The sequence below is a fragment of the Nicotiana attenuata genome, unplaced genomic scaffold, assembly GCF_001879085.1.
Source record: "Nicotiana attenuata strain UT unplaced genomic scaffold, NIATTr2, whole genome shotgun sequence".
Taxonomy (NCBI): domain Eukaryota; kingdom Viridiplantae; phylum Streptophyta; class Magnoliopsida; order Solanales; family Solanaceae; genus Nicotiana; species Nicotiana attenuata.
This window is the reverse complement of record NW_017672262.1, coordinates 10,847-25,401: the sequence shown is the minus strand read 5'-3', so window position 1 is coordinate 25,401 and position 14,555 is coordinate 10,847. Positions and strand designations below refer to the sequence as shown.

The 14,555-nt window shown below is 34.7% G+C and overlaps 1 long non-coding RNA gene across 4 annotated transcripts; it reads right to left on the bottom strand.

Moving 5' to 3' along the window:
• Positions 1-11,215: 11,215 nt before the first annotated feature.
• On the bottom strand, positions 11,216-13,828 carry LOC109212512. 4 transcript variants are annotated; one of them, XR_002065873.1, is made up of 3 exons: positions 13,731-13,828; positions 13,353-13,429; positions 11,216-12,525 (listed from the first exon to the last, which is right to left on the bottom strand). It is a non-coding gene; the product is annotated as an uncharacterized LOC109212512 (long non-coding RNA). The 4 variants fall into 4 exon arrangements; XR_002065871.1 differs by having other exon boundaries at positions 11,216-12,515; positions 13,731-13,823; XR_002065872.1 differs by lacking the exon at positions 13,731-13,828 and adding an exon at positions 13,616-13,724.
• Positions 13,829-14,555: the final 727 nt, after the last annotated feature.

Below are 14,555 nucleotides of genomic sequence, written 5' to 3'. Positions count from 1 at the left end.
CTGCACCTCTTTCTTACTTGTAAGCATGTCAGGAATTTCTTCTATGTCTTTAATTTGTACGGGATTACTTCAATACCACGGTTAGAAACAAGAAAACCCAAAAACTTACCTGATGAAACACCAAATGCACATTTCTCGGGATTTAGCTTCATATTGAATTTTCGTAAGATCTGAAATGTATCAGACAAGTGCGGTATATGATCTCCTGATTGTTGAGATTTGACAAGAATATCATCTATGTAGACTTCCATAGTTTTTCCTAAATGTTCCTGGAACATTTTGGTCACCAACATTTGATATGTGGCACCAGCGTTTTTGAGGCCAAATGGCATTACTTTGTAACAGTAAGTCCCCCTGTCTGTTATAAATAAAGTTTTTTCCTCATCTAGGAGACCTATTTTGATTTGATTATACCCTGAATATGCATCTAAAAAGCTTAACAATTCATGTCCTGCAGTAGCATCAATTAGATGATCTATATGTGGTAATAGAAAAGAATCTTTAGGACAAGCTTTGTTAAGGTCGGTGTAGTCTACACAAACTCGCCATTTGCCATTCTCTTTTGGTACTACTACATTATTAGCTAACCAATTAGGATACGTTACCTCGCGGATAGACCCAATTTTTAAAAGTTTTAGGACCACATCTTGAATCACCTGATTTTTGAAAGATCCCTGCTTTCTTTTCTTTTGTTTGATAGGTGGATACGATGGATCTTCATTTAACTTGTGAGTCATTACTTTCGGGGGTATGCCTGTCATATCAGAATGGGACCAAGCAATTCACATTAGTTTTCAAAAATTCAATCAACTTCCCTTTCATTTCGTGGCTTAAGTTGGCCCCAATGTAGACTTTCTTTTCAGGCCATTGTGTGAATAGTTCTACAGCCTCCAACTCTTCAACCGTTGTTTTGATATTTTCATTTTCTTCCGGTTCTTGAATGGAATCGGGCCTTGAGTCCACATCTGTTCGCTCATGTTCAGTTGGGCTTGCGTCCTAGTATCCTCAACTGGATTCTGTAATTGCTACTTTTCTTCGTTTTTTGTGCTTCAATCTGCTACAGAGTTGATGCTCCTGGATGTTTGTTGATCCCCACGGATTTGACGTATTCTCCACAGTGATGGGAATTTAATAACTTGTATTTTAAAACCAGAAATTAATCATTTATATTTTAAAATATTAAATAATTATTTTTAATTATTTTCTATGCATAAAATTCATTTTGTACAATTATCAGCTATTTTTGTAAATTGTTTTATTTAATTTAATTGGGTATTTAACAAATAGCCAATTTTATTTCAATTCTAGCCTAATTAAATCAGACCCCAACCCGCTTAAAACAGCCCAAACCCCAGGCACAATCCATCAATCCTACCCGACCCAATCCCTGGTCCAATCTGGACCGTTGATCAATTCTAATCAACGGTCCAGATCCCCCCATTCCTAGTTTAACCTAATAGACTACCCCTCCCATTCTCTCTCAAATCCTCTCAAGCTCCCTTTGCTAAACCATGGTTCCTCTCACCGGCCGTTGGCTCGCTGGTAACAATGGATGTTCCACCACCATCCCTAGCCTCCATGGCTCACCCCATGCCGGATTATTGCTACCCTAAGGTCCTCAAGGAACCAGAGGCGTTTCAACTAACCCCCATGGTTTTTCATGTCATTCTCAGGCCAATCTTGGCCTGTCCGAGTAAGATCCTGCCATCTCCGGCTAGAACCTGTGATTTTTGAGCCGATTCTCTCCCTTTGGGTTCTCTCTCTGAAATCCTGATTTTGACTCTTGATTTCTAAGATCTGTAACAAGATCTGAGTCTATTCGAGTTGTCTTTACTGTTTTCTTAAGGATTTCTCCGATTTCTTCTAAAACGACTCTTCGTCTTCAAACTAGGGTTTCTTAACCCCTTTTCAAAATGGCTTTTCCTTCTGATTTTAGTAATAATCTATGATTTTCACTATGTTTAAACGTTTATTTGAGTTTTATCTTTTTATCTGAGTTATTGTGTTGAAAACCCTAAGTTTCTTGGTTTTAATCCTGGATTCTGAGTCTGTTTTGTGATAACATGTTCGCTTAACCTGTATATGTGTTTGTTTCTCACGAGCCTTATGATTCTCTGTGGTTTTACCCTATCTTGTTCATCAATGCCTCTGACTTTTACTTCTTCCGCCTATGTCACGTTTATAATATTAACTCATGCTATGCTCTACATGAATCCCTAATTTTTTATATGATTTTTGCCCTACTCAGCTTCTTAGAGTTCTGATTTTGCTTACTATGTGCTTGTTCTCGTAAAGTTGTGCTAAATCAGTGCTATTTGCTATTGTTGGATCCTTGAACCTCTGTGACTGATCCTTCACTAATTTCTTGTGATATTCTCTACTGATTTCAACCTCTAAATATTTTCTTGCCTTATTTTGTGGTTGAATATGCTATCAAATTGATTCTTAGACATTTTCCTTAATTAGAATTAATGTTTTAAAAGGCGGGGGCGTGAGGCGAGGCATTTTACCTCTGACGAGGTGAGGCGTAAGTCCTGAGATATGGGGCGTAAATCCTACGGATCTTTAAATTTTACTGATTTCAAGAATTTTAAGATAGTATAAAATAAAAAATAATTATAAAAATTATATTAAAATCACGAAATTATAACAATTAATCTATTTAAAATATTTATAAATTATAAATCAACTATGAATAATACGAAAAGTATGACATATATCATAATATGCAAATTAGCTGCATCGTCGATGCAACTCAAATATCAAATGTATCTGATACGAAATCTTATATGTATCTCCTAATCTTGAAAGAATTTCGATATTATAGTTGGATATTTTTCTTAAAATACTCCTTTTATTTAATATGCTTTCTATTTGAAAGAGAATTTATATAAAAACATAATTCATAATTTAAATATGATTCTCTAGCATCATTTATTTTTAAGTTTCAACAAGTTAATAAAGTGACACATAATTTACCATACAATACCATGATAACTAATTATTTGTAAATAGTTACTAGCTAATACTAAGCTGTTAAATTAATAAGTATTGTATCTTGTAAACGTGAAAAAAAATATTTAGAAAAATAATTATAAAAAATTATGGACTATTATATAGTAAAGACATAACAAAAGTTGATAAATAAATACCTTTTAAATAAAAGATTTATTAAAAATCTCATAGCAGTCTTAGTGGATAACGTGCAATAATTTTTTAATTGTGATATCAAATACTCTCAACTTAATGATTTATGATTAAGAAAAGAGTAATTTTGAATAGTCAACGATTTATAAAGCAAATTTGAGAATTACAACTTAGTTACATAGAATTGCATAAAGTTCTATTAGGCGAACCCAGTACGCTGGGCGTTGGGCGTGTTCGGGGCGTAAGATTCGATGGCCAAGGCGTAAGTCTCACGGGACTAAGCCCCACACATAAGTCCAGGGGCATTTTACGAGTGCTCCGCCCCAGGGCGAACCCCGGGCGAGTCCCAATTCTGCCTTTTAAAATAGAGATTAGAATTTGTTTAACCTAGCCTCTATTACATGCTCTGTACTATGCTTATTTCCTTATATGTCATGTTCAGTTTTACATGATTTCATTCCTTATTTGTCACTGCTTATTACCGTTTGATTTTGTTTAATTCCTTAATTAAGGGAAGTACCTATGCTGATTTGGTTCTAATTGATACGTATTGCTTTAATTACTGTTGAACTATGTTTCCTGCCTTATTTGCTGCCTGTTCTATAAACTATAAAGACCCTGCTTTTCATTAACACAAGACACGAACACGTTAGTTCAAAATCTCTCTTTCACACACAAAAAAAAACTCTTCTGCTCTCTTTTCTCTGGTTACTTGCTATTGTTCCAAGTCAGCCGGCTGCAAGCCGAGGCTGATTACTCTACTCTCTTGCTCCTCACTTTGTGTTTACTATCTTCTTTACTAGTATGTTCTAATTTCAATTCAAGTCCCAAAACAATATGCTTCTCCTATCACTTCAATTTGTCATGTTTCTAATATGCTTCCATCTATGGTTTTGTTGCTCAACCTGCAATTAACATGTCTACTTCACTGTCTTCTTTACTGCATGCTTCTGAATATACCCCCTTAGGATTAGCCTGCTCTTTAATCCCTTTCTAGTGTACCCCAATGTGACTATGTTTCTTTGATCCCGCATGCACCTTCCTGTGTAAAGTAGTTGGCTATCCTAAGTCTGTTTGATTTTGTATTACCCTGAAGTTCATGTTGTACTTTAAAAGCCCTGACCCCTTTCAAGGCTCCTCTGATTCTGTACCTCTGTGCATCTGTGCTTACTATGTGCCCTATACTTACCCCAAATCCCCATTACTCCTGAGTGGATGTGTGTACTTGTTTGATTCCATGTATTGAAGTGCCGATGAACCTCTTCTGGTTCTGTATTTGGTTTGATTGATTGTTAGTCACCTTACCCTTTTCAAATTGTCTTATTTAATAACTCCCTATGTTGTTTTACAAAACTATTACAAACAAGTCTCTTTTCAAACTGTTTTCCTGCTTAAATCTTTTCAAAACTATGTCAAGCACTCTCACTCTACTCTTAGACCACTAAGTTCTGCCCCTTTTGTGTGAACCTTTCCTTGAGACCCTTGAGCTCCCTCTGAACTTGGATACACAAAGGCTGGCCGTTTCACACTGCACTTACTCTGTCTTGGCTATGAAATCTGGGTGTGAGCACTGCCCGGGATCCCTTGAGGTCCTTAGGGAACTCTGACATACCCGGATATGAGAAAGGCTAAGAATCATGGCATTTGAGGCATTCTGGAGATTTTGGGCCTATCAGTAGGCTCCCAATAGCATAATTTTTTTTCCCTTTCTTATTTCAATTGTGTAATTTATGCAAATGGTTTGTAATAACTATTGTAAACAACTCCGGGGATGGATAGTGGAAAGGGAAGGGGTGACCATGCATGCTTTAGCTTTTAAAAGGGTAGAAAATATGTTATTAGGCTTATATTCCCACTTGCGCAATAGAAACCATGCTTAGGACTCATTTCATGCATTAGAGATCATGTTCCTTAGGACTTACACTTACTGTTTTCAGCATGTCCATTTCGCTATCATATCACTTAGAAAATCCTGTGTTAAATGTGTTAATAACCAGTATTTTCTGCGATCATGTTCCTACTGCCATACACACTTAAAATCCTGTTTTAAGGCTAAACAACACTAACAAACATATCATCCCTGCATATTCTGAAAATCATGTTCAAACGCTGTAATAATTGTGCATATAGAAATCCTGCTTAGGATTCTACATCTCTGCGCATTAGATACCATGTCTTTAAGATTTTATATTCGCTTACACGCGCTTAGGCCAACTATGAATGCACAAAAAGGGGATAAAATAATTTTACTCAGTTCTTACAATTAACTGGTGATAATTCTATGTGATGAATACCTAGAATAGCATGTTTAAACAACCTGTTTTCAATCAGTTTTCCTTACTTCTGAGGATTGGTATACTATCTCACACCTAAGCAAGCCTTAGCCAACCGAGCTGTTAAAATCAGAAATCTGCCTTCTTGTGTATGCTGCCAAATTCTCGACAGGTTTTAAAAACAGTAGGCAAACTGATTAGGCCTTTCTGAGTAATACAACAAATCGGCTATCTGCTTACCTTGTAAAAAACACCTAGATGTCATGCTTTAGGAATCTGAATACTGCCCTTAACTGTGCTTGAGTCGTGCTGCTTATGTGTTTGTTTGAGGAGGAAACTTTGAGCCTTTTAATTTCTCCCATTCTGTGTGAAAGTCCTAAATATTTTTGACTGTCGCCTTAGAATTTTTGCCTTTTTAAAACCTTAGGGGCACGTCTAGAACCACCTGTAGGTAGAGATCCTAACTCCCTCCAGGATCATTAAGAAGGGACGGGTAGCAGCACGCGATAGGAATTCGAGACCAACACTCGCTTTGCATGACCAATAAGGGGACGGGAAGGGTAGACATGGATATGATGACCGGTGCGCTAATGTCACGCGTAGCCCCTTTCTAAGGAGTGATTACCGGGCATTGTACTGATGTGATCCTATAGGCTAACCAACCTAGGACACCCCTTTACGTTCGCAAATATGCTTAGATTGTACTTCTTTTCTAGCTTTTCATTAACTGTTTTCTTTCAAATATCTGTGTACTTAAACTTAAATCCCCTACTATTTGAGCCATACTTGTTTATTTGCTAATTGTACGAATTCACAAAAACTGTTTGGCCGGGAACCACACTAGTGGATCCTGAGTGGTGCCTAACACCTTCCCCTTAGGATAATTTCAAGCCCTTACCCTGTCTCTGGTTACCAAACGTAATTATAACTTATAAATGAACCCTGTAGGTGCCATAACGCACCTTAAATGGTTAGGTGACGACTCTTCAAAAATGCAAACCCCTTCCTCAAAAGGAACGAGTTGTCTCAACCAAAATGTCATAAACCCGATTTCGCGAGAAAAAGGGGGCGCGACAAACACCCTAAGCTCCTAATTCCCTAATCCCTTAGGCTTAGAGATAGCACAACAGACTTACGTTAGCTTCTTCTGCTTACCCATTTCCCTTTTCTATTTTCTAACCCTAGAATAGCAGAGAGCAACTATGACTTCACAACCTCGGCGAACGGCGACGACAACTACTCTCCTCGGCGACTACTTGCTTGCTCATTGTTGACCTTCATTCTACAATCTTCAAGTCTTCAACAGGTTCATAACTTCTTCATTCTTCATTCTTCAATCTTGTGGTTTTATGTTAGTGTTCAACTGATTCTTTTGTCCTTTTTCACCTCACGCTTTCACCGGCTGGGTGGGTGGGTAAAGATACTTGTTTTTATCGCTTTTCCTTTTGTGAAAATATGTACTAATTCACTATATATTTATTCGGAAGCTCGTCTACTGCCTAAACGAAATCCTATTTTCCAGAACATATTCAATTGATTAAGTGAACTGAAGATTCCTTCTCTTTTGTACTCAATAGACTTATTATTTTAACAGTTTGGTTACTCAATGGGGTAAAAGTTACTCTATAACGATGATATGGTAAGACTAATTGGGTTAAGTGTTCTGTTTTTTTGTTCTTCTCAATAGTACTTTCGACCAACTTTGTTACTTAGTAGTACTAGGTTTTGTTTTTAACTGGTCTTGTTCTATTTTTATCAGGTTTGCCGCTGGAGGGGCTGTAGATTGATATTCAGTAGTACTATTTTTTATTTTAGTGGGTCTTGTTCTATTTTTAGCATGTTAGAAGGTCTGTAGATTGACTGATGAATATAGTAGTTCTGTAGTTTATGCATTGCTTTAGAAACAAAGAAGTGAGAAACATCCTTATTGTTTAACTGTCCGTTAAATTTCATGCTTATTTCAGTGGAAGTTCTTCATTGTTATGTACAAATTAAGTGTTCTCTGCATCTAATGGGACTGTGGGAGTGTTAATTGTTATAACTTATAACTGCACCATTAACAGGGACGGTGAGATATCGGAACCGTACCGAACCAAACAAGAAAATACCGAACTACTTTGGTACGGAATTTCGTATGTACAATTGATATACCGAATACAGAAACACCGAACCGTAATTTATAAATATCGTACTGAACGTCCACCCTTTCTATCACTAGGCATTTTGTAAGGAATGAAAATACAAATACTGCTCATGAGGCCTTGACCTTGGCTATGGGGGTCCACAATCTGGAGATAGAGACCAGATGTTTGATACACCTAGTACCTTTGCAGAAATTTTAACATCCACATCGTTCATCTTTTAATTTACGTTCCTGCATTAAAAAAATTACTTGAAAATGACCAAGTAATAAAATTTTATTTTTCTTTCTTTCTTTTTTGTCATTCTTGAAATTCATTGATTTATCCATACAATCACGATATCTTATTTCTTTTTTCTGTTTCAAACTAGTTCTTTTCCCCTCTAAATATATCAAATATAATACGATACACATGAAAAACAATTGAAATAATGATAACAATTACCATGACTATCACCGTCCGCCAAGAACGAACATAAACAATAACATATTCTGCATGATTTCAGGTTTCTGATCCGGCAGCTGGATGATCCCGTCATACTCTATACGTACGGGAAAAAAAACAAGGTCGCAGATCTACTAGCAAAATCTCGTAGATCTTTTTTAATTAGCTAGAATGACTAGTACTAGCTTCACCCTTAGATTCCCTTTTTGTCAGGACCCATCATGAAGTCGCCCCTTAGGGTAACGCCTATGCAATCTTTAGCTCCTTGTATGACACAACTTTTAACGTAATATAAATAGTTTTGTGCTTTGGACCAAAAAAACATATTGCTAAAGATGAACAATGTTTTTCTTCAAAATTTTCTTCTTTCTCTTCTTGCGTCAATCTCAGATTCCAACTCTCTCCCCTTTCGAATACCGAATTGATAATTTGAGTCAAACTGAAAAACCTAGCGATGGTTTGATTTGATTTAGTTTGGGATTAAAGAAAAAATTCAAACATAATTGGTTGGTTTGGTAATAGCTAATTAAAAAAGTCAAACCGAAATCAAACCAACCCGGCATTATATGTATTACGATTTTTAAAAATTGTGTTATACCTAAAAATATTCATTTTAATGTAATTTTTAAATATTATTAAAAATTTTTTATATTTTTTTGTCCTTTAACATAATATTTTTGGACTTAAAAATTTTGAATGGTTGAATAAGTTTTATAGAACATAAGTGCCCAGTAGGTTTTAACTCAAATAAAGCCTAAACTAAAGCCAAATCAAAATCAATGCTAACTAAAAAAGTTCAATTAGCTTCATCTATGACTTATTAACCTTATTTGTTTTAATTATCTTTGTTATTGGTGACACTATATTTTAGTACACTGTAATAACGCATCTCAAATTTTGAGGCTCTTTGTGTTTTGCGCCCTTCATGTATGTACTATTTTCTAATCTACACCCTGTCATATTATTTTTAATGATTTATCCCCTAACATAATCATTTATTTGCAAAACTATAAACAGTTTATTTTGTGAAGTATTTTTTTATTTTTTTTTTGTTAGAATAGACGAGTCCAACAAAAAGCTTACTGTTTACCTTATCTCCCCATATGACGTCACCTTCAAGAACATCAATTATGCTCCTAGGGTGAAATACTTTGTGCTAAGAGTCAACCTTGTGGCAAGTATTCTAGTCTTTTTAAGCTACTAGGTTCTAAAGTAATAGTTTGTACACATTAAATAAATTTTTTAAGTAAATACATAATTTAGATCAAAGTTACTGAGTCCAATCGAATCCGTAATTTGGTCCCTGATTCGTAACATGCTCCCCAGATCAATTGCATATGTGTCGAGCCACATTTGTGCAGGTTTGACAATTGACTTGAACCCGGTGAAATCGAATGGCGTGCCAAAAGTCGGGAGTTTAATGGAATGCAGAGAGATGAGCCTAATGGTGCCTCAATCAAAATAGAGAGAAGAAAAATGCAACTATCTACTAATAAAGATCACGGTAAGCATCGTGATAATTATTGAGAAATGTATACTTTCCAAAAAGGCCAAATATATCCTTCTATCTTCAAATATTGTTTATATTTTCGATGCACATATATATACCCCTACCGTTAGTGAAGTATTCAAATTTACCCCTACTTTTAACGGTGCTCCAACGTGGCAGTGGACCCCAACTATTAAATTGCCACGGTGGACGCCGTGTGTGTATTAACATTTTCTTATTTTTCGAAGAAATAGAAAAACACTCATTTATAAGTCTTCTGCTTCATTCCATACCTCCACCATTAGACTCATCACTCTTTTACGGCCGCCGGCCACCATCCTCAGATCACCCAACTAATATTTCTCTATCTATCTATCCCTCCCTCCCTCCCTCTTTATCGCATACGATGCCTGCTCAAAGTTATGATTTGGGGTTTTCTTCTAGAGTGGGATTTGAAAGTGAGTTTTATGGTAGCTAACAATGGAGGCTCAAAAAGACCAGAATATGCGACACTATTAGGCAACCTAATAAAGGTTACAATTTTAAACGAAAACGTTTCGGCTAAGAATTAGGGTGGGTTCGAACAGTTTATTGGAAAATATTCTTAAAAGAGTATTCTAAAAAATAATTTGTGTTTTTAATGATATATTGTTAGAACTTTTTAGAAATAAATTTGTTTAAAATGGATGCTCTTCAAACACAGAAAAGTATAATTGGCGAATGGCAATAGAGTTATTCATTCAACAATTCAAACCTCCACAGTTTTTATTTTAACTACATTATGTCAATAAAAAGTTATTGCCAAACAAAATGAAATAAATTAATATTAGCCATGCGTTTGTAACATAAAATAATATGAAAAGTAACAATAAAAGAGAAATACTATTATATTGTGGGAGTGACAGGCTGCTCAAGGTCTTCGTTGTTCATTTCGGATTTTTCTTTTCTCTTAAAAAATAACATGCGCAGATCTTCTATTTCTACCCATGGGACTTTCATCCCAGTGAATAAATGAGTTTGTACTTCCCGTTTCTATTCAATGTTTTTTTTTTCTTAGTTAGGAGTCTACTTTGCTCTCCACATATTACAAATACACAGTAATGGAGCTATGAAAAATGAAGCAGAAGACTTATAAATGAGGTATTTTTTTTTTCGAAAATAAGAAAATGTTAATACACACGTAGCGTCTAACGTGGCAATTTAATAGTTGGGGTTCACTGACACATTGGAGCACCGTTAAAAGTAGGGGTAAATGTGAATACTATACTAACGGTAGGGGTACATATGCCTCGAAAGTATAACGGAGGTTAAATGTAAACAATATTTAAAAGTAGAGGGATATATTTGGCCCCTTTTCCTTTCAAAAATAAATAGCCGACAAAATATATATTTTTTGTATATATGAGTAGGGTTAGGTGGACTCTAAATGGCGGTTGTGGTCCATTAAACTGGCGAGAAATTTATTTTTAGTGCTCCAACAAAATAATAGCCAACAGTTTTTTGCATATTACTAGAGAAGAAAAGCCCGTGCTAAGCACGGGCCCAATATAGGCTAATTATTCCATAAATACTTTAAGGTACTACTTTAATAATCCAATTTAAAGTATTAACTTTTCTTTCTGTTCATAATGTGCAACAAAGACATCCTTCAAATTGAAATCAAAACAGGAAACAAAAGAACCTTCCAGTATAATATGTGGAGAATATGCATCTTCTGCACATATGCAATTAGGTCATAAGAATTAGTTCCAATCGAATTGTGTCCTACAAAAGAATTGTCAAATATTATCAAACATACACCACAGAACATGCACACGAGTTGGACCTTGAATTACAACATTGTGGCCATGGCCGGTTGTTTAGTACCAAAAAAGTTTAACATGGAAGACTGTCTATATCTTCAAGCACATCAAAGACTGTCTGTTATTGCCCATAACTATAAATTATAGCCTCCAGCTTAGCAATTAACATGTTATCCTTCGAACGTGTAAAATAAGTACCTCCAGAAAGCATACATCTATCAAATTTATAGTTAAAATGTATGGAATCACAAACAGTGACATCAAGTCCTTACAGTCACATCCGCATCAATGGCTTAGAAGCCATTTGCCACACCATTTAGGTATTTAGCTTTTTTTCTTCTTCACCAGATGCATTTTTGTATTGTTCTTTAGATTTGTAAGTGCTCATTGATAGTTCTGCTGCATCTTCAAGTAATACAGGTGAAATTGGAGTTCTGAGTTCCTTGTTGGTTGCAAAGACATTGAAACATATATTATATCCTGAAAAGTAGGTAGATTCATTTCATCATAAATGTTACATTAGCAGCATTTTAAGCAGAGAGATGCACATATATATTGAGGATTTAGATCAATATATATCACCATATAGATCGTGAAATGCACAAAAGACTGTGTGAATGGATGAAGACTAATATAGTGAAAACTTAAGCCCTCTCCAATATATTTTTTTCACTCAAAAGCGTCATGATTTAGGATTCGAAGTAGAGCATTACAAATATCCTTTATTTTGAGTAATCAAGTTCACCAATACCTTATCCCAAAAAAAAAAAAGCAGTTTCAACAATACTCTCTTTTATATACCTGAATAAACTGCTTGACATAAGTCTCAGGCCTCGCACTATATTCCTTTCTCTAATTAGTTTGGCATATCATAACAACTCCGGGACGGTTTTAAACCACTACACAATGTCATAATCATAATTGAAAAAGTTATAGAAAAACAAAATATCAGAAGTGGAACTAATGTCGGACCACCTTTTTCAAGCATTAACATCACTTGTCTTAACTCCTCATCAGAAAAGAGATTCACTCAATAGCACATATGAAATACGGAAAAATTAAATATCAGTCTGGTTGATTCATGAGTAGAAACTTTCCTTCAAGTCATTAGCAATGCAGCATAGCAGCAAATCAAAGCATATAACAAGTTGTCTCCTTTTCCTCTAGGACACTTGTTTTCATGCCTATCCTTTTATCCCCAAGAGTTATGATCTCCATGCTGCAAGACACTAAAACAAATATGGTTATAACTATTGAAAAATATGTACTCATGTTTATTTTATATGAAAACTAATTAATGTAAGAGAAGATTATCGCTTTGCTTAAATTCTATCAGAAAATGTCAATTATAGATGCAAAAGCTTGGCATCCAATTTCTTTACGCTATTCTATATGAGAACTCGTGAATTTAAGGGGTGATTGTTCATTAAATTCTATCAGAGAACATCAACTGTTGATGCAAAAGAATTCAGCATATTGTATACGACGTCTTAGTTCCTCAGTGACCTTTGTTTTATTACTTTTTTTCACAAAATAATACAAATATTTTTCACAGAAACTATATTGAACATGAAAATGTGCATATAACATATTTAGTGGCGGAAATGTAATAAGTAATTTTCGGCGAGAAAGCAGTAAAGACCAAACAATCACAATACCTAGCATTTTTTTTTTTATCGAAACACAAGACATAATTTCTTTTCAAGGTGTGATTATAATAATGTAATATCAGTAGAGATGAATTTCAACAGTGAAATTTTATTCTTCTCGAAGTTTATCAACTACATATCTTCTATGGTGTCCAATTTCAAATGCGGGGACCTAAAAAGTTTCATTTACCAGTAAAATCATTAATGTTTTATCAGGCATTTCATCAAACATCTTAGAGTCATCTACATCATTTCAAGTAATTATGAATGAAAAAGATTAGATAGCTGGAATTTTTAAGCAAAAATAACTTAAAATTAGACATTATGAAAGAAAGTATCACTAACTATAACATTTACACATATAGAACACCATGAAAGTATGTCTACCGGTACTGAAGTGTGCTTACTCATATTGTCAAGACTTAATCTTCTAGCGACAAATTTGATGCTTGAAAGCACTGAAGGGGAAAGAGAATCGTAGTTTCTGAAATGAATAAATATTAAAAGATATTGAGGTTCCGATTAGATAAAATTATTGACATATGTAAATCTAGCAAAATCTACCAGCAAATAAGTGCAATAAAAAAGATTAATTAGACAAAAAACTTGCCAGAACTTCGAACCGAAACGATAAAAAATTAGCCGAAAGGGAGAATCTTTGAAGAAATACCCAAAATAGAAAAGCTTTGAGAGAAATTTAGGGAAGACCACAAAGATGCAGAAGAAATTCGAAGAAAATTGAAAATAGTTAAGAATGTTCAGGAGAGATGAGAAAGTAGCATAACTGCCTAAAAAGAGTGGGTGAATCTTTCTGAGTGGAATACACGTGTGATTGAAAATGTGAGTCTTTCTGACTCAATGGAGTACAATCCACAATAGCATTTTGTACCACTTTTATGTGCATTGTTCGTCCATCTCAGTCACTTCTATATAGTAGAAAAAAATAAAAATTTTAATTAAGATTAACTAATTTAAAATTACTACTTTGTCCTTGGTCGACCATCAAGGCTTTTCTATATATGTATATATATGCAAAACATTACGTATTTTATACTCGTTTTGGCTAATGGATGCAATTAATTTCAGCCGAACTATATGTCAAATAAAATTTTGCAAACACTCACACACCAATTGTTGAGATGGCCGAGTTGGTCTAAGGCGCCAGATTAAGGTTCTGGTCCGAAAGGGCGTGGGTTCAAATCCACTCTCATCATTCTGGATTTTTCGTGTTTTTGATGGAAAAAAGAAAAAGATTTCCTTTCCCATCTTTAACTTTTGGAATAAGTATTTTTTATCAATCAATATAGTAATTTAGAAATTTTCTATCTGAATAATTTACCAATCAATCTTATACATTATCTCCTGCCACTGTCCACTTCAATTTTTCTTACTTATCAAAGAGTCCGAAACTGAAATGATGGACTTTTGGACAAAATATATGTTTATACAGTGTAAAAAAAAACTTACATTTCTACATAAAATGTAGTATAATACTGCGTTTAACTTTAACGGAAAGTTAGTCGTTAAAGCTAAACGCAGTGTTGTACTGCGTTTTATTAAAAAATTAATTTTTTTTTACAGGAAAACGCATTATAATACTACGTGGAAAC